Below are 20,461 nucleotides of genomic sequence, written 5' to 3'. Positions count from 1 at the left end.
AGGATTGCAAGTTTAAGCAGACAGGAAAGGAAAGTCCGAGAGATTCTTTTTTTTTTTTTTTTTTTGGGTCTGGTCGTGGGGCCTGAACTCTGGGCCTGGGCGCTGTCCCTCAGCTCTTCAGCTCAAGGCTAGCGCTCTACCACTTGAGCCACAGGGCCACTTCCGGCTTTATTCTGTTTGCTTATGTGGTGCTGAGGAATCAAACCCAGGGCCTTGAGCATGCAACGCAAGCGCTCTACCACTGAGCCACCTTCCCAGCCCAGTCCGAGAGATTCTTATCTCCAATAAACCACTCAAAAACCGGAAGTGGCACTGTGGCCCAAGTGGTGGAGTGCTCGCCTTGAGCTGAAGAGCTGAGGGAGAGCACCCAGGCCCAAGTTCAAGCCCCACGACAGACGAAAAATAAATAAATAAAAATAAAATTAAATGGAAACAAAAGTTAATAAGGAGCAAAACAAAGGGAATTGTCACACGTTTCTTGTTGTTGAATATAATATGAATTGTGAGAATCAGTTTGGCAAAATCATCTCTACTTTAACAAAATGGATAATAACTATTAAATCCAATTCATCTATTTGCCCTTATTGTGCATCCTCACACATGAGTGTCAAAATCAAACCACGGTTTCTGCCTTCGTATTTAACTCACCTGTTATAAGTTAGAGGATAGATGAAGTAATCAAATAAAGATTAAAATAATAGTAAGTGAGGCTATGAGTTAGAGCTGAAAATGATTTTAAATATGATAATAGCTAATTAAATTGCATATTTCTTACCTTTACACTATTGTCATGTCCCTCATTCCCACATTAGAAAAGTACATAGAAAGTTCTCACTAAACGCATTATCCTGCCCATGTAATTGTAACTCCTCTGTACAGTATGTTCACAAATAAAATTAAATTAAATTTAAAAAAATAAATAAAAAATAAATAACCAAAAAAAGAAAGTTCTCACTAAATAATATGTACAATTATGAAAAACACTATTGAAAAAATATGGGCACCATGTGGTTTTAGCTTATTGTGACCTGTAGGGGGTAGTGTGTTTTTGAGGATTTGCAATACGTTCTAATGGAGATGAAGAGAGGGATGTGCTTATTCTGGAAAACTGGCTAGAAGATTGTTCCCAGAAAGATAGTGATGAATTCTTCCAAAAGGTTACAGTAAAATCACTTTCACAACCATGTTCACTGCTGCACTATTCACTGTAGAAAACTTAAGGAAACAGCCCAGATGCCCTTTGGCAGAGGGATGGTTAGAGAAAGTGTGGCACATATACACAATTGTATTGCACCCATCCATTATGAAGACTGTTACATTATTTGCAAAGAAATGGATAGATCTAAAAATATGTTAAGTAAACTAAGTCAGAGACACACACACAAAGGACCCATGTTCTGTCTCATATTTGGAAGATAGAACTTTATACAAGTTTTCACAACAATATCAACCAAAGCATTCTATTTGCAGAGAATTTAAAAGGTGTATTTTCTTATAAAATTGAATTTTTAATCCAACAAAATGAATACCAGGAAACTATCATTTAAGATATGAGGGGAATTCAAAGGGAAGGATTAAAAAGAGTTATGGAGGAAAAGAGTGAAGGCATAATATTCAATACAGATAGTATGACAGTAGAAAAAATTAAAGTGGGGTGAGATTTGGAAGGGTGTGGTGAATTATGTAAAGATCCATTGTACTTAAAAACTGATTTGTTGAATGGAAATTCACTTGTACAATTATTTAAGATAATAAAAATATAATTAAAAACAATGGAGACACTTTATCTTAAACTGTGTTCTCTTAAACCATGAGTCAATATAATAGTTTCCTCCTTAGAAATGTTCTTTGCAGGTATTTTCCTCACAGTAACAGAAAAGTGATCAACACAATGCATATCAATACATTACATTGCACATCATAAAGAGACACACTATAAATTCTATTTCCATCTCTTTTAAAAATAAAATTTTTTGCTCTATAAATTGATCAGAGGCATGGATTTTGTGGCTAGTTAGTTCATTGCACATGTCTCTCTTCCTCTCTCTCTTTCATGGTTCTCATAGATAATATGATTGCTCCATAATTATCCTAACTTATTTTGCTTTTATATTTTTGGTTGCATCATTTCACTTTCTGCTCTGCCATTTCCCAAATCATTTACATAGAAGGTATTATTTCCTATTTTCTCATTCCTAGAATAAGCTGCACATGAAGACACCATTGGTCCTCATTTTCAGTCTGTACCTTTTAATACACAGGAAAATCTTTCCTCTGCTTTCTATCAGTTCTCTACTTTCCAGTTAGAATAATTTAGAATAGTAAAAATGGAAAAAGAGAAAATAAATCATTGTGAAAAGACTAACTTTTAATTATATGAATCGCATGTGTTGTTACACTTGTATTTTTGTAATCAACTTTTTAATAACTGTTTTTCATTTCTTGCATCTGAAGGATGAAAAATATGGAATACTTCGCATATTTTCATATCATCCCTGTCCAAGTGGCATGTTAATCTCTATATTGTTGTAATTTATGTATACGTGCTGCTGAAGCATGTAGTATCCTGTAAATTTAAGTAGTTAATGATGTAATCTTTATACAGGCATATATCCTTGGTTGCCTATTTGTAACAAGGAAACCTTATTGTTACTAACAATGCTATTGATCTTATTTCTCTGAAATTCTGTGTATAGTGGAAAAAACATATTGTTCGGTAGATTGCTCACACTTGCAATTATTTGCCAATGACTATTTTAAGTCTTTTTCATTTTAAATTTCATCATATTTTGTAGCCTTTATAGCTAGGTTCAAAGATATGGCTTTTCAAGTACTTATTTATCAACTGAGTTAGCTTTGTGGAGCTAATGGATTCAAAGTAAGCCTTGCTGAAGAGCTACTTCTAAACTTTTGCAGCTTAAAATTTCCCAAATGAGGTCTTACTGGCACAAATGTCTACTGACCTTTTACCCTTCTTCCATGTAGTAACAGACCAACCAGAATATCTTACCCTGACAGCAAAGATTATCCTACTGGAAAAAAAAAACTAATCATAGTTACAAGGGATCATAGAGAAATAAACAGTTCTGAGTAGAAAGTATTTTATCAAAATATAATTGTTTATTATACCTACCATTTCAAAAGTAGCTAAAGCCAAGAAGGTGAAAAAAAATTGTTCTTATGCATGATTACCTAATGTCCTGTCCTGTCTACCATCCAATCAGGCAGGAACTTACACTACTGAATTTCTACCGCCAAATATTTCCATAGCTCCAGGAGAAGTCCATATTTTTCCTTGATATTAGGCCTTAAATTGGTAATGTTTTAATCACAGTGTTTCCTCTTGCCTCTAGGCTGTAAATCTACAAATGGTAAAGCTTTAGGTCTAACTCTACCAAACTCTGAGGTAGAGATAATGGAATAATACTGTAAAACAGAGTTGCCTTTGATACCCTAACCACAACAGAACAATGAAAAACATTTCCTTAGATTACATACAGTTATATATTTTATATTTATATGTGCTAATTTTATGTTTCACACAATGAAACTTGCTAGAATTAATCGATAATTTGACAAATAATTTGATATTTATTACAATAAATAGATAGGAATATAAATAATTAGGTTTAGAATATTTATTAGAATATAAGAAGTATCAATGCAATGTCTTCGATATAAACTTGTGATACCTTCTAAGTGTTCTTAGTCTCCTGAATTCACATGGTAAAAGAAAATGTTGTTTTCCTTTAATCTGTAAGGGATTTTACTCTGCTGCTCTGTATATTGTTTTAACTCGCTGGACTCAGAATGGTTTTCCCCATATTTCTGATCATACCCAAATTTTGCTGATATGATGTCCAAAAGGTATTATTCTTCTACAGGATCCACGCGTCCTAGGATCCTAGGTCCTAGTTATCTGTATCATCAGACAAGAAGGGCAAGTATTCACACCTAGGCCCATGCCACATGCCAACAGAAAGTAATTGAAGACTCATCTCAACTCCTCATTTCCTATAATAATTCAGGGCCCCAATTACACAGGATTTAGCAGTAAGCAATTGTGAAATGCAAGGCAACTTAAAATGAAAGATGAGATCACAAAATCTGAGAGAAACTACTGTAATTCACACTTTCAATTTACAGATGACCAGCCCATATTAGTGAACAAGATCACAAATGTCACAAGAATATTTTTAATACCCCTCTCCTAATGATTAATGAAAGATTTCAGTCCAGTATAAGTAGGCCAAAAAATAGTTCCTGGAAGGATAGATCCATAATTTTTCTACCAAGGATAGGAAAACTTGACTTAGAAGTCAAATATAATTCAGAAAAACATGCATGCCAGCAAGTGCTTTACCACTGAGTCACCTTCCCAGCCCCTCAAATAAACTTTTTAAAGGCACATTCGCCAAAATGACATTTGACAATTATATACTTAGTAACAAAAGTTTTTCAAGTGGAAGGAGCAAGTTACAATAGAGTTGATTTATTATCCTGCACTAATACCAAACAGGTTCAACCATTCCTTAAATTATAGAAATAGTAGCCCCGACCATTTGTGTTGTTCAGTAGATGCCTTCCAGAAATGTGTTACCTAGATCAGCCTCCCATATTTCAAGCCTAAACATTAGCTAATAAAGTAAATTTCATCAAATAATAAAGTACATTTTAAAAGATCACGAATAGTTGCATTATCATGTTGTTTGATGTTTTCCTTAAGAAATATGACTTTAAGTCTTGAATATGGGTACTCATGAGAGATGTGACAAACATAAAATCTGTCTTCTATTTCTATCATATTCCTCCACAGTAATAAATTTTAGTTTTCTTCTTTTCCCAAAAGTTATACGTAGTAGAGAATATTATCCCATGTAAAGTAAAATAATCACAAACCATTGTACAAAGCCATTTATAAAAACTGGTAGTTAGGAAAACATTCTAAGCCATTTTTAAACTTTCTTGTTGAATAAAGATTAATCTTCCAAATGGATGAGAATAAAATCATGTCTAGGTGCTTCACGTCTCCAGTCTTGCAAATTGTTATTGCAGATGAATTAATTATGGAAATATAAGCTGATATCAGTTCAAGTATATGCAGGATTGAAATGCCATAGAATGTATATAAACCTGTCAAAGTATGAACAGACAGTTTAACAGAATGACTATCAAGAAGTTGAAACCAGAGAAGAATATTAGTAAAAACAGAATGAATGAAAAATGAAAAAGTGGCAAGCACAACTAGAATACTCAATGTACACATGTGATAAAGGAAGTGGTAAATCTGAAATAAATCTTGGAGAATGAGTTGGTTGAGAATGATAGAAGGAGTGACTCTGATCCAGGAGCATTGGACAATTACATGGACATATTTAATTGTAACACAATTGCACAACCTTTTGAAATTTATTTAAAAGCACAACAAAAATCAAACACATAAAAATCACAACCAAACAGCAAACTCTACAGAGTATGAATATGATCTCTCAAAATATTAAATAGTTAATCAAGGGCAGTATGTGAAAAGCAAACCAACTGTTCAAAGAGGGCAGTTTGGGGTAGGGGAGAATTTTGAACAGATTTAAATAGATTGTCTAAGGTTATAAATCACCTACATCTGCAGCAAATATTTTCTAATGGGAGATCTTTGTCTGAACTGGATATTCCAGTCCTGAGATACATTTGATAGCTGGTGAATATAGAATGGAAGAAACAAGATCAAAACCCATTACTCTGTTGGAGAGAAAACAGTCCTCTATGTTTTCTCTCATCTCTCTTTACTACTCTTTTTCATACTTTTCAGTCAAGTGATTTTGAATTATATCTTTCCTTCTTTGTTCTGGCAAAATAATCGGTCAAAGTAATTCACTAAAGATTATTTCCCATTTTTTCTATTATGCTTTTTATTTGTCCAAGCGAGTCCATTAAACTTCCCTCTTGAATTTGGTTGCCACGAAAACCCAACATCTATGATAATGAGGACAAACTCTCAGGTAAAACCTTTTCTCCAAAAAACCAGTCCAAGAAGCTGTGATCACAAATATTTAGCTATACTGTTTTTTCTTTTACCTTGAAAGTATTCTTATGTCTAAAGTGCCCACAAAAATAAGTACTCCACCACTTTTTGGTTCAATTACTTCTAACCTCAAAGATATAATTTGCTAACAAGATGCTTAGAGGAAAGCGAAGAATACTCCACTTTTATCGTCTCACTTAAGATTCTCGTTAGATACCATATCAGGAACAGTGAAGTTATTCTTTTCAAAATTACTTCAATAGATTATTTTTCTCTTGGTCTTGCATTTGCTTAACAAGATGTATGGAGAAGAATAGAGTTAAATCACCGATACCTTGGATGACAGTGTCTGTTACAAAGGACAATACTTCGATGACCTATTTCTATGTCCTCCTCTTAGCTCTTACCTGATTTCCAATTAATCACAGCTTCTTGGGTTAAAGTCTAGTGAAGTGGAAGGACTATAAGACCTCTCCCACTGCTACGTCTTCATGGTTTCTCTTTTAAAACTATTTTATTTGGATGTGGAACTTATTTTTATGTCTTCATTCGATCTAGTGTGCATTGAAGTGAGACAAATAGGCTCTGTAAAACCACTTTATGTAGGTAAAATATTAAGACAATCTATTTTAAAAAGTTTTGGCCTCCCTCCATTGCTGAAGCTAATATGCTTAGCTAGGGCTTCGAAGAATACTGTTTTCTTACTTTTTCCATTTGCTCTTCTTTTCTGATCCCAAAACTTTTTGGCTTATGTAATAAGAGAAGTCTTCACAGTCTCATGTTAATAATGATATTATATTTTTGAGCCACTTAGAAATGCGAAATCATTTGTTTGAAGTATCCAATCAGATTTTTTTCTGTGTTTCAGTGCTTTATATGCAAAGACATTGTGGAAAGTATTATAAACAGAAAAGTGTAAACCCAATATCTTCTTTCATTGTGGAGGGCACTTTCCCCTAAACAGTTTGCACACAATTATCTTTTTCAGAGAATTACTGTTTAGTAAGTAAAGGTCAAATCACAATTTTGATGTCTTTTTTTTTTTTTTTTTTTTTTTTTTTTTGTCGGTCGTGGGGCTTGAACTCTGGGCCTGGGCGCTGTCCCTCAGCTCTTCAGCTCAAGGCGAGCGCTCTACCACTTGAGCTACAGCGCCACTTCCGGTTTTCTGGTGGTTTATTGGAGATAGGAGTCTCATGGTCTCTCCTGCCCAGGCTGGCTTTGAACCGCGATCCTCAGATCCTCAGATCTCAGATCCTCAGATCCTCAGATCCTGTGTAGCTAGGATTACAGGCGTGAGCCACCAGCGCCCGGCTTTGATGTCTTTTTTTAAAGAACTTTGAATTTAAATTCCACTACAACCTTGTTTCACACAGTAAGAGTATATTTTTTGGGTAAGGAAAATTCTTAAGGTAACCTACAGGATTTACAGCAAGGTTTGTGAGGTTTGTCTGTTTAGTGTGAAAAAGAGCCATCTTCACCCACATCACTCCCTCTCAGCTAAGTCTCCATGGATTTCTTTGCATGAAAGCCTATTCTCCCAGGCAATTTTATTTTTTTTAATAGGTTAAGTTGTTAAAAAGTTTGAACAATTAAAATTTACCTGTCATAACTTTAAAACTCTTTTGAAATTCCTTTAACAGAATCGCGAATTCACCAATCCTAATTCCATCTTTACCATATTAAACAGTTAAATGTTGTTTTCATGATATCATGTCCATGCAACTATTATTTTCCAGGGCCTTTGTTATGTTATATATATGACCATATATGCTGATGCTAAGCAAAATAAAATCCAAGATATGGAAACAGAGATTTTTATTTGCGGTTGTTGTTTTTAATGTACTATGTGATTTCTATTTTCTTTTGACATTTTTCCCTATGGTTTATTCCCTGCTGTTTTTGATTTGGATACCCTGTGTACTGGTATACATTTACCTTAATTACGGAAAGGAATAGGAACAACAAAATGGTGAGAAATAGGACAAAGGGCAAACCAATGCAATAACAATGCTCTCAAGACAATATGATGAAAATGTACATTACAACTTGTGAGGGGTATTGTGGTGACGGAAAACTGAGAAAAATGAGAAAGGGGATAACAAGTTTGAAACATTATGTATTCACTACCTTACAATTACTGTAACTCCACTGTACATAACTTTGACAAGAAAATTAAATTAAATAAATAAGCTACATGAAATAAAATTTCACTGTATTGGTATAGTAAATATTATTATTTTTTAGTAACTTTTAAAAATCAATACTATTTGGCATTAAATTTGAATTAATTACACCTTTTTAATCAGAGGGCCATCAACTTGAATGTTATCCAACTAGACAATATTTTCACAATATACTTGCCAATATTTTGAAAAAAGAATAAATTTAAACTTTCTCATACAAAAACAGTAAACAGTTTCATTCAATGGAAACCCATAACTTTTAAAAGTAAATAAGTTGTTAAGAGGACAGAATATATGTGTTCTTCAAAATTCCTATGACTAATATCTACTCATTTTCAAATTCTGAACATTCCTACCTGAGAGATTCAAAAGAATACCTGTTTGCATGTTATGTAATTCTGCAATAGATTCATATTCCAATGGGTTGCTACAGATTGAGAAATAAACAGAAAAATAGCCACATTCTGGTAAAGGATAAAACTATGAAGCATCTGTAATAATTAATTTTTCAAGAGTAAGCAATTGTTTATCAGGGTAAGCTATTATTTATGTGACCATCAATCCGAAGACTTATGCCATAAAGTCATCATACCCCAACAGTTTCCAAGGTGTAGGGTGCACCTCAAAGGTTCCCTTAATTTACAACACTAATAGCTTATCTTTATTGTGAAAAATACTACACCTCTGCTAATGTGATGCCCTCCATGTTCTGGAAAGAACACCACAATAAACTGTGTTGCATCATTTTCCCACCCCTAGTATTCTTGAGATCAGACCATTTGCAAATATTATTTATATTTATACTTTTTTAATTACCATAGATATTCAGGATGCTAAGAGCGCAATGTTACAGTTCAAAGCAAACCCAGGCAGGAAGGTTCCTTAGATGCTTATCTCCAATAAACTTCTCAGCAAAAGCCAGACACAAGTGGCACTGAGATTGAAATGGTAGGGCACAAGCCTTGAGCATGAACAGGCTCAGAGACAGTGTCCAGGACCAGAGTTCAAGCACTAGGACAAACCAATAAAACAAAAAAATGAAAACAAACCCCCAATCTTGCATTTTTCTCATTGTATACAGAGGCACATAATTAAGGGAATTGCTTCCTGTGTTACATAGGTAGAAGAAAAAGATGTCACACAATTATTCTCCTCATACTATGTTATACCAAAGCTTCAAAAAATTGCTTTTGATAAATTTATAAATTAATATCATGCATTTCTTGGCAACTCTGTCTACATTATTCACATTATCATTTTATACATGAATTGTTGGAATTATCTATTAACTAATTTCTAATTATATCTCTCTTGAAAGAATATTCTAGGCAAGTAGACCGCAAGAATCATTTGTGAATTTGTCAATTAAACCCTCTATTTAAAAATAATTTTGGGGCTGGGAAGGTGGCTCAGTGGTAGACTGCTTGCCTTACAGGCATGAGGCCCTGGGTTCGATTCCTCCACACCACATAAGCGAAAAAACTCAGAAGTGGTGCTGTGGCTCAAGTGGTAGAGTACTAGCTTTGAGCTGAAGAGCTGAGGGAAAGTGTGCAGCCCCAGAGTTCAGGCCACACAACTGACAAAAAAAGAAAAGAATTTTGAAATATCTAATAGAATATGAAATTACAAACAAAACCAAAATATTTATTTTAAATCTCAATTCTAATTTAGCAACATTTACAAAGTCCTACATTAGATAAACTTTGCTATTTCTCCAGGCTTAAGCCTTTGTAATCCTTCATCATTTCTTTGGAATCCAACAGAATGATGATTACTTACTTTCTCAAATTTTGGAAGGTAATCATGAGTCATTTTGCATCTAGGAATGTTCTGTAATGGAGAGAGAATTTAAAACACAAGTGAGGATTATATATGAGTTGCATTTCAATAGGAAACTTGACTTCGCAAAAAATGACAAAATTAGCCCAGCATTCCAACTGTGTATTCCTTTCTTGTTTGCTTTGTTTTATTAAGACAAAATTATACTACCTGGTCCAGGGAAGGTATCACTATGTAATTCCACTCTCTAATCTTCTGTTTTAGTCTGAGTGCTAGAATTCTAGGCTTATATCACATTGCCCTGCCATAGTTTCTTGTTGTATTTAATCTAAATACAGATTACCAATTCTGAATTTCTCCAGTGATATTACCCACTACACTGCTCAGACTGTTCCTGTACAATTTTCAAACATTTTCTAACATTTGACACAGGATATGAACATTTTCAGATGCACCTGCGGGGTCTCTGATTCATTCCTCAATGGATCCGATACCTTTAATAATGATTACTTGACTCTCTTACTATCTCTGGTCCCTACCTATGTAATATTCTCAAATACTTTTGAAAAAAGTAACTTGAGGACTTTCTAATATTAAAAATTATCACATAATTCTAGTCTTACTCAGGACATATTTTCTATTGTTTTGTAATTTTTCTACATATTATGAGAGTCATTTCATTTGTGCATTTGTGTGTGCACATATAAGTGCCTCTGTGTTTATGTGTATGTTTGTATATATGTACACAAAAGCCTCAAGCTCTTATTCATAAATCTTGCTCATGACTGGTATTCCATCACCTGAGCCATTCTTCCAATACAGCTTTTGGCTCCTCAATTATAGGTACTGTTGCAAAGACTGTTCTAGCCTAGCTGGTTGCAAACTGAACTTCCCAGACTCCATTACATTCTTAGGTTTTATTTCTCCAGAAGTATCAACTTTTAAGCTATAAACATTTTTGTGAGTGTAAAGTCTATGCTGTAGCCGAGATTTTTAACTCAAGAATTCAAATAAAGATAGATTAATATACCCATTACATATCCTGAGTGTACACTGTTAGAAATGTGATCGTAAGCTGAGTGGTGGTGAGATCTGAGGATTGGGGTTCAAAGCCAGCCCGGGTAAGAAAGTACTGGAGACACTTTTCTGCAATTAACTACAAGAAAACTGGAAGTTGCACTGTGGATCAAGTGGTAGAGCATTAGCCTTGAGCTGAATAGCAGAGGAACAGTGCCCAGGCCCAGAGTTCAAGTGCCAAGACCACCACCAACAACAATAAATATATAAGGAAAGAAAAAGAAATATCATCTTAGCCAGCAGTTCATTGCTAGTATAAGCCCTGTTCTCTCAAGATGGATTTTTTTTCCATTTAAGTCCATGCTTTTATATCTGACTTGCATTGGAACCAGAATTATACTTCCATTATACTTTCTACAGAGTTGTGTGATTAGCAAGTGTGATTTAGAAAGGGAGTGGCTTCATACTTCGTGTTCCACCTAGGAGTAATGCTTTCTCTACATCACTCCCATAAATCTACATACTGGACTTGGCTTTATTGTTTCAATGTTGTCTTATTTGTAGAGTCTTCTATAGTGTATTGAACCCATATACTTTAACACAGAACTTCTCTTTCTCCTATTATTGCTATAGTTTCCCTTACTGTTAATTCATATACACGGGAAATAATGTGCTGTACATACACTCACAAAAGGAATGATCTGAGAACCTTCTTCCCATTTACAATTCACTTTAATTTACAGAGACCTTAAAAAGTTTGAACTCAATATACTCATGGATAATATATTTATAAGCAATATAATTTTCATATTTTCTCTTTACTAAGTTTTCTCTGAAACACGTGTTACCTCATGTCCAAAGGTGTCCTTGTGTTATTTCAGTGAAGCCAGTAAACATTTATTATACCTCAAGCAGCACCATCAATTGTTACTGGAAGTAATGGTAACTGGATGTGGAAACTGATCCCAGGAGAGGAATGGAACATAGAGGAATGACAAAGTTCAAGTTAACTTGTGCTTTCCTTTTTACTGTACAAGAAAAGAATCCCAAGGCTTGAAGGAAACTCTGTTCTTGACTTTTTCAAATATGTTCTTTACTCATATAAAACTTTTCTGTAAAGTTCTAGTTGAGAGTATTACAAAAATAATGTGCCATTTGAAAGCCATCATAGAACAAAAGGAAATAACGTTGTTTAAAAAGTGTTCTACTGCAAAGAAACAAAGACATGGAGGTTTAAAGTGCCTTATGGATGGATATTTCACCCCTGAGAGCTATCACCATTTGCAGGAGTCAGTTATCAATTTCTTTAGTCTGTCCTGAGTTCTCCAGAGCAATAAGGATTCCAGAAAAGCAGGATCCAGTGAGTATGATCACCAAAAGGAGCCTCTTTTCAAATGAGTACTCCTTTAAGGAGGATCCCAAAGAAATATCTGGGTTTTTTTGTTTGCTTGTTTGGTTCGTTTGTGCTGGTTCTGGGGCTTGAATCCAGAAGCTGGACCCTGTCCCTGAACAATTTTCTTTCCTGCCCACCTGCCCCCAAAGCTAGTACTCAACTGCTTGAGCCAAAACTCTACTTGTGCTTTTTTGGTGTTTAATTAAAAATGAATTTGAGAGACTATCCTGCCTGGGTTAGCTTTGAACTAAGATAGTAAGAAAGCTAAGTGACATCAACTGAATAGACTTCTCTTTTGAAATAACTAATATTTGATGAAATTTTTTGTAAAGCTAATATTTGACTATTTTTAAAAGTAGAGAATATGTCCAGCAAAGAAGCCATAAAGTAAGTAATTCAGCAAAAGTAGGTGCATTGAATCATTTTGGAATTTATTTTTCTGCTTGGGAAGATTATTAATTTTGTCATTCCTTTGGGGGAAACAAAGTCATCTTTCACTTTATTTGTTGGTCATGGGGCTTGAACTCTGATCCTGGGCGCTGTCCCTCAGCTCTTCAGGTCAAGTTGAGTGCTCTACTACTTTTGCTACAGAACCACTTCCGGGTTACCTGTGTTTAATTGAAGATAAGGGTCTCATGGGCTTTCCTGACCAGGCTGTCTTTCAACCACAATCCTCTGGTCTCAACATTCTGAGTAGCTAGTATTACAGGCGTGAACCACCAGCACCTGGCTCATATTTGCATTTATGTGCACTGAATGACACTATGTAGACAAACAATGGAAATTTGAACCAAATGATGCCATTGCAGCTTTTCAGAAAATTTGAGGTAGCAATAATATGTCCTCCTTTTCCATTCTGTTACATTAATGACTCATTAGCTATGGGATCCCTCCATTAACATCCTCTACCATCTGTATTGGTGTATTTAGTATCAGGAAATGTTCATAGAGAAATATAGAAAGACAGATTTTTAGAAAGCAAAGGATATCGAGTATGAAAGAACAGCATAGAGAGAGATACATTTATCACACAGAGATTAATAACTAGCCTAAGAGATTTAGAATGCTAAAGGCAATGAGGAATAAGCCTAGTTGAAAACTAGTTCTTCAATAACCAAAATTGTTTTCTAGAACAATTTCTGGTATACCTTAGTTACTATCATTTATTCCTTCCATCTGGAGTTATTTTTTCTCTTGTGTCACAACTGTTAATTAGCCTCTGCCTTTTTTTGCAGTCACTGACCAAAAAGGTTTCCAAATGTCACTTAGATTACCCTTCTCTTTGTGATTAGCAGTGACCACACAAAATCCTGGAATCTTTGAATTTCCAGAATTAATCTTCACCTGAAATCTAAGCACATTACTGGCATTAATTGCTGTGACCTAATGACCTAATGAATTAGGGACTACTGTCAGGTTTCAGTTTGGAAGGAGCAATTATATATTCAAAGTAGGGATTCTTTATTTTGCATTTACTAGTTTTTTCTTTTATATTGTGAAAATACTGTACAGAAGGGTTACAATTACAGGGGCAAGATGAGTACATTTCTTATCAAGCATTGTATCCTCCTACTTTGGTTCCCCTTCTGACCCCCTCCCATCCTCCACCTGCCCCCAGACCCAATCCTCCTTCCCATCCCCCCCACCAAAGTTGTAAAGTTCGTTTTTGACATAACGACTTGCATATCTCATTGTTGCAATGGGTCCACCTGTATCCCTATTTAAATGACGTGTTTTTTCCCTTCCCCTCCACAAATTATATCATTATCAAGTACAGTGAAAGCAAGGGTTATACCCTGGGTGAGGGAAATACAAAACAACCAAGAAATAATTTATAAATGTGTTAGAAAAATATCACATGAAAGAAAAAACATTTAAATACATATCTTAGGGTTCATTTCCCTAACAGCAACTTATCTGATCATTTCTGCTTGACTCAGACATACACTAGTTATTGCAAATAAGGGAAACCCAGGGCTTTTTTTCCTTCCTTCCTTCCTTCCTTCCTTCCTTCCTTCCTTCCTTCCTTCCTTCCTTCCTTCCTTCCTTTCTTTCTTTCTTTCTTTCTTTCTTTCTTTCTTTCTTTTTTTCTTTCTTTCTTTCTTTCTTTCTTTCTTTCTTTCTTTCATTATTTCTTTCTTTCTTTCTCTATTTTCCTTTCTTTCTGTCTTTCTGTCTTTCTTTTTTTGCTCAAGGCTAGCCTTCTACCACTTGAGGCACAGCACCACTTCCAGTTTTTTTTGTTTATGTGGTAATGGGGAATTTAACCCAGGGTTTCATGCATGTTAGGCAATCAATGTACCATGAAGCCACATTCACAAAGCCCTAAATGACTTTCTTAAGATGGCATTACATTTTCATTCCATAACTATATCATAATTTTGGCCAGGTGCTAGAAAATGATGTAAAAAACAATACAATACAGTAAGTCCAGGAAGGTTGGATGGAAAATGAATAACCATCATGGTCTAGCCAGGGCACAGAGGGGCTTACGTCATGGAGCTGTTTCAACAGTCTGAGCTAGACAGCTCCTGACCCACAGCCCACTTCCTGAATGAGAGGGCTACCTTGGGTTCTAGGCACATAGGGACACTGGGCCACCTCATCCAGAAAACATTCAACCAGTTACTATGTGAGAGACGAAGAAAGAAAATCAGAATTATGCTTAAGTTGGGTGCCAGTGGCTCAGAACTCTAATCTTAGCTACACAGGAGGCTGAGATATGATGATCATGGTTCATAGCCAGTCCGGGCAGAAACGTCTGTGGGACTCTTATCTTCAAACAACCACCAGAAAACCGGAAGTGCCCTCAAGTGGTAGAGCACTAGCCTTGATCTGAAGAGCTTGGGAACGGCGCCCAGGCCTAGAGTTCAAGACCCACAACTGACAAGAAGTGATTCCCACCACATCAAGTGGACTGAATAGAACCCATTGTCCCAAGGAGCATGGTAGAGAAGTCAGGCTGAGCTTCCTGTGACCTTGAGGTCATAAGTAGGTCACCCAGCTTCTCTGTGCATCTGTTTCCTCAGCTGAAAAACTCAACAGAGTGAAGGATCCCCTTCCTCATGGGGATAGAGTAATGATGAGAGCCATGTTTTGTTTCATAATCCCACACCTGTTGCACAATTAATAACAGACCCCACCTAAGCCTTTTCCGGGTATCTTCCTGTCATATGCTCACAGAATTGCCGAGAACCTTATCTGAAGGATGCTCCCTCTGTGCCTAGCCATGCTCCACAGAACCCTCTGTATGAATCCCTTGTTTCCTCACAACTGTCCTCTGAGGAGACTGAAGTCTGATGGTTTCGGCACTATCCAGAACTTCATCTGTGGTCAAGAATCTGCTGGCATGGACTAAAAGTTTGGGATAATCTATCTAAACCAATAACTGAGCATGGCGCTACATGTCTACCATCCCAACTACAGAGGACCATGCTTGGTGGAGCATACCTGTCACAGATAGGAGGACCCCGATCCAGCACAGCCTGAGTCTCTATTCAGTCTCTTTCTCAGAAATGCCCAAGACAGAAAGGTGGCTCCTCAGAGCCAGGGAGAGGAAACAAGCAGGGGTCAGGGGGACCCCAGCGGAGTGTCTTTCCAGCGGCAGGGGTAGTGTTGGGGCAGCCACTCACCTGTGCTGCTCAGAGAAGCTGTTGGCAGCTGTGACAGGTGGGAAGAGCAGTGATGGAGGTGGCATTGTGGATACATGGGCCCAGAGCAGAAGACCAGGGGCAGGGACCTGGTTGGGGCCTTATGACTGCTGGAGTGCTCCATTGCCTGAGGTTTGAAACCCAGCACCGCAAGAAGTGGGGAGGGAGGTGGGGCGCTGGTGGGAGCATCAATTTCCTACTATACTCCAAACTCTCCTCAAGTCTCTTGCTGATCACTCAACCACCTCTACCTTCCTCAACTTCTGGTAGTGTTGTAAACAAACAGAGGGAATCCTGGTGCTCCCCTGCATCATGGAATGCGGGCGTGGTCACCATTCTTGTATCTCATTGGTCAGAAAGGAACATGAAAGAATGGGGGTGTGGCTGTAATCCTGTGATGCAAGCAGTATGGGCAGAGCAAGATGACAGCGGCTCGCCTAGCCTTTTTTCCCAAGGAACTCTGTCCAATGCAGTTGGGGACAAAAGAGTAACCTGCTTTAGCTGGATGGCTGCACAGATTGTTGTGTATGTCTGTTTGTTGCCAATCCTGGACCTTAAACTCAAGATCTGGACACAGTCTGTGAGCTGCTTTTGCTCAAGGCTGGCCCTCCACACTTGATATGTTGGCACTGAAGTTGGAAAGGAGTCTCAAGAACTTTCTTGGCTTGGGTGACTTTGACCATGATCCTCCTTTCATAGCTTTGTAAGTATCAAGGAGGACTGCTGAGATCCACTGGTACCTGCCTAATCATTGGTCTTGCTGATGTTCTTGGACAGACTGGTGAGTACCCTATTCTCGCAGTGAAATGGTGGGAGCTGGGGCCCACAGTTCGAATCGTGATCCTGCCACCTCCAAATGGCAGGAGATCCTAAGAAACTTGTTTCTATCAATATGATACCCAATGGAATATTATGTATGTCATGATTGAATGGGCAGTTCTTGAATGATTCTATGATAAAATTATACACAATTATATTATAGGACACTAATCAATTTTAGTTAATACTTTATTAAGCATTTAAACAATCAAATTCATAAAATGGAGGCATAATGAAATACCTAAGAATTGGGCCAATCATACTATAAAGGTTCCATTATTTTTCTGCCAGGACTGGGATTTGAACTCATGGTCTGGTACCTATGTTGCACTGTGTGGGAAGTGGAAGCTTGCCTCCTTCTTGTCAAGAAATTCAAGTCTGTTCCTTAGGCCTGATATCGATCCTCAGCACTAGAAAACATCCTATTCATGTACAATTTACATATATGATTTATATTTACATACATATGTTGATTATATTGCATTCAGTGTAGTTATTTTATATTTTTGTTTTGTTCATGTAATGACCATTTATTTTATTGACTATTATGGCACATAGAACATTGATTACATAAGGATATAGGTCTGCATATATATTCCACTTCATACCTGACACCCAGGACATTCACAGAAAAGGAAAACATGTGTTACCATCAGCTTCTTACTCAACGATTCAATGTTTGGGAATGCAGGCATCTGAACTCATGGCCTACAAGGCCAAATTCATGAATGGGTGAGTGTCAGCATGCCCTCCTGGGGCAAATTGAGCTGACAGACTATTCCCAGGACCTGAGATTGAGCCCAGGAGTTAACAAAATAAGAACAGATTGGCGTGCAGATGGCAGTAAGCTAATAAATATATGTCTTTACAGAGTGCCAGAGATGTCTATACATTATTTAGTTATACAGACTACATTCCTACCAATTCTTGGGTATTTATTATGTGTCCATGTAAGTAATGTAATTGTTTTCTTTCTTAAAAGAAATCAGTGTCCTGAAATTATTGTGTTCCTGTAAGTAATAATCTTTTAATGCTTCATATATATTAAATAAAATCAATCAACCTCATGAAATCATGCTGTCTAATTTTATAGGAGCATTATTCATGAACAACTCATTCGGTGACACTGACAACACTTCATTTTTATTCCTATGGTTGGAAACCTGTTTCTTAGTATCTCCTGCCATTGGTTGTTCAGGGCCTATATTGCCACGTGGGCCTATGGCTTCCCCAATAGTCTGCCAGCCTTCAGCAATGCAAAGTGAAGTACTCTTTGCAACAGTGTAATTCAGACTCAGGAGGGTCATGTGCAAAGGAAGAAAACCTAAAAAGGCCACAGTTTTTCTGTACATTGTTTTCCCTGCAAGGCCTGGGGGTCGAGGATCCCAGGAACAGCTGTGAGTCCAGTGGCTGCACCCCAGCCTAGCGTGATCGAAGCTGAGGCAGAGTTACCACGACCTGAGTTCAAGCCCCGTGCTGAGAAAAAGTTTTAAAAAAATTAGCTCCCTGGCTTGCAATTCCAGCTATTTATTCTGCCAGGTGTTGGATTTGAACTAAGGATCAGGGTAAATCTGCAGCAATGTGGATAAAGGCGGTAGATCACCGTACTTGAAGATAAGAATGTCAAGCCTGTTCACTAGTCCTGAATTCAAGCCCCATCCCTGGAAAACATACTATTTACATGCATTGTAAAGATAGGATTTATACTTACCTATAGATGTTCAGTCCATACATGTTTGGTGTGGTTGTTCCTTGTATTTTTTGTTTTATTCATTTATTTACCATTGATTTTACTATATGAAACCCATTTCGTTTATTACATTGATGACATCCTATCACAGAGCACTAGGTTTGTAGAAATGTACTCCATCATGCTTGACACCTAGAATTCTCAGAGTAAAGGAAAACAAGTTTCACATTCAGCTTCTTACTCGACGATCCACTTGTTAATGTTACTGGGATCTCAACTCAGGGCCTAGAAGGAACAATTGGCCAATAAATCAAGGTGAACACACCAACCTGTGAGCAACCAAGGAGCTAGGTCATTCCCAGGATCTGACATTGACCCCCAGGGTGGTCCAATATAAGTTCATAATTTCATAAGTTCATAATTTAAACATACGATCTAAATTGACATACATGTGTGGACAGCATCTTGTGTTTGGTGCATTTCTTATTTTGTCTCTAATTCATGGAGGCATTGTTTATTTTACTAAGTATGGTGACAGGTATAACTGTGCTGACATGGACGACGACCTGTTCCCATGGTTATAGGGTTGCCTATGCATTTTCCATCCTCTTCTTTCACAGGAGAGGAAAACGTGTGCAACAACTGGCTTCTGACATCAGAATGTATCTTTTGTCAGTGCTGGGATTTGAACTCAGGTCTGGGTAGCTCTGTTGCACTGTGGGAAAATTGAAGCTCGCCATCCTTGAAGACTAGAATGTCAGGCATGGTCCAGGGCCTGATTTGAAGGCCCAGCACTGGACAAAATAATAAGCCCACCTTTTTTAAACGTAAGATCTCTCTTTACCTACAGGAGTGGTATGCATCTTGAGTTCATTGTAGTTATACTTTTAATTTGTGTCTTATTCATGGATGTATCTTATTGAGTATGGTGACAGATATAACTGTGCTGACATGGATGACAACCTATTTCCATGGCTATAGAGTTGCCTCTATAGCATTCTCCATCTGCGCTGAGACCCAGGACTTTCGCAGGACAGGAAAAAAGGTGGATCAATTGGAATCTTACATCAGGTTGAATATTTTGGCAGTGCTGGGATTTGAACTCAAGGTCCAGCAGGCCCAATCAGTGAAAGGGACATGTTGAGAACACCAACCTGTGAGCCACTAAGGAGCTAAGCCATTCCCAGGACCTGAGATCCAGCCCAGGTGGGGGCCAATATAGCCATAAATTCATAATTAAACAAGGATCTATATTTCTAAACATTGGTGAGCAGCATCTTGTGTTCGGTGTAGTCATTCTCTTTATTTTGTGTCTTATTCATTGATGTATTGTGTATTTTCTTGAGTATAGAATGACAGATATAACTCTGGTGAACTGGATGACAACCTATTCCCATGAGTATAGACTTGCCTATACATTCTCCTTCCTAGGTGAGACACAGAACTTGCACAGCCTAGGAAAACAGATGCAACAACTGGCCTCTCACATCAGGGTGAACTTTTGGCAGTGCTGGGATTCGAACTCAGAGCCTAGGAGGCCCAACTGCCCAATGGGATCATGTGATCATACCAGACTGTGAGCCACTAAGGAGCTGGGTCATTCCCTGGAACTGAGTTCGAGCCCCAGGGAGGCCACAATTGTCATCAATGCATCATTGAAACAAGGTATGTATATTCACATCCGTGTGTGGACTTCATCATGCATTGAGTGTAGTTATTCTCTTTATTTTGTATGCTATTCATGGATATATTGTGTATTTTCTTGAGTATATAATGACAAGTATACCTTGACTGACATGGATAACAACTTATTCCCATAGCCACAGGGTGGCCCATTTATTCTCCATCCTAGCTGAGACCCATGACTTGCACAGGAAAGAAAAACAGGTGCAATGATTGGCTTTTGACATC

The 20,461-nt window shown here is 37.1% G+C and overlaps 1 long non-coding RNA gene and 1 pseudogene across 1 annotated transcript; both read right to left on the bottom strand.

The window, feature by feature from the left end:
* Positions 1-2,458: 2,458 nt before the first annotated feature.
* LOC138814775 (U6 spliceosomal RNA) lies at positions 2,459-2,558 on the bottom strand (annotated as a pseudogene).
* Positions 2,559-4,933: 2,375 nt separating this feature from the next.
* Positions 4,934-16,296, bottom strand: LOC138814768 (uncharacterized). Its single transcript, XR_011368082.1, has 3 exons — positions 16,024-16,296; positions 9,982-10,032; positions 4,934-5,133 (listed from the first exon to the last, which is right to left on the bottom strand). It is a non-coding gene; the product is annotated as an uncharacterized lncRNA (long non-coding RNA).
* Between the last annotated feature and the right edge of the window lie 4,165 nt (positions 16,297-20,461).

This window comes from Dipodomys merriami, unplaced genomic scaffold (genome assembly GCF_024711535.1).
Source record: "Dipodomys merriami isolate MVZ:Mamm:240054 unplaced genomic scaffold, mDipMer1.0.p SCAF_61, whole genome shotgun sequence".
NCBI lineage: Eukaryota > Metazoa > Chordata > Mammalia > Rodentia > Heteromyidae > Dipodomys > Dipodomys merriami.
The sequence above is the reverse complement of the archived record's forward strand: the minus strand, read 5'-3'. Positions and strand labels throughout refer to the sequence as shown.